The sequence below is a fragment of the Sapajus apella genome, unplaced genomic scaffold, assembly GCF_009761245.1.
Source record: "Sapajus apella isolate SASKATOON/1434 unplaced genomic scaffold, GSC_monkey_1.0 scaffold10, whole genome shotgun sequence".
Taxonomy (NCBI): domain Eukaryota; kingdom Metazoa; phylum Chordata; class Mammalia; order Primates; family Cebidae; genus Sapajus; species Sapajus apella.
Window position 1 is genome coordinate 23,304,110 of NW_022436950.1, and position 620 is coordinate 23,304,729.

A 620-nucleotide genomic window follows, 5' to 3' on the forward strand; every position below is an offset into this window, starting at 1 on the left:
AACCTGGCCAGCAGAGGTTGCAATGAGCTGAGAGAGTGCCACTGCACTGCAGCCTCGGTGATAGAGTGAAACTGTCTCAAAAAAAAAAAAAAAAAAAAAAAAAAAGGTAGTGATTTTACATACCAATAATGAACTAATTGAAAATGAAATCCAGATAGCAATTCCATTTACAACAGCTACCAAAAAAAAATTAAATAACTAGGAATAAATTTAACCAAAGTAGTAAAAGACCTCTGTGAGGAAAACTACAAAATACTGATGGAAAAAAGTGAAGAGGACAGGAACAAATGCAAGACATACCACGCTTATAAACTGGAAGAATGTGTATTGTTAAAATGACCATACTATTCAAAGCAATCTACAGATTCAATACAATCCCTAACAAAACACCAATGACTATTTCACAGTAATGACTATTTCACAGAAAATAAACCTAAAATTGGTAAGGAAACCAGAATCCAAATCGCCAAAGAATTCCTGAGCAAAAAGAACAAAGCTAAAGGCATCATACTGCCCAACTTCAAACTACATTGCAAGACTGTGGTAACCAAAACAGCATGGTATTGGTATTAAAACAGACACATAGAGCAATGGAACAGAATAAAGAACTCATAAATAAA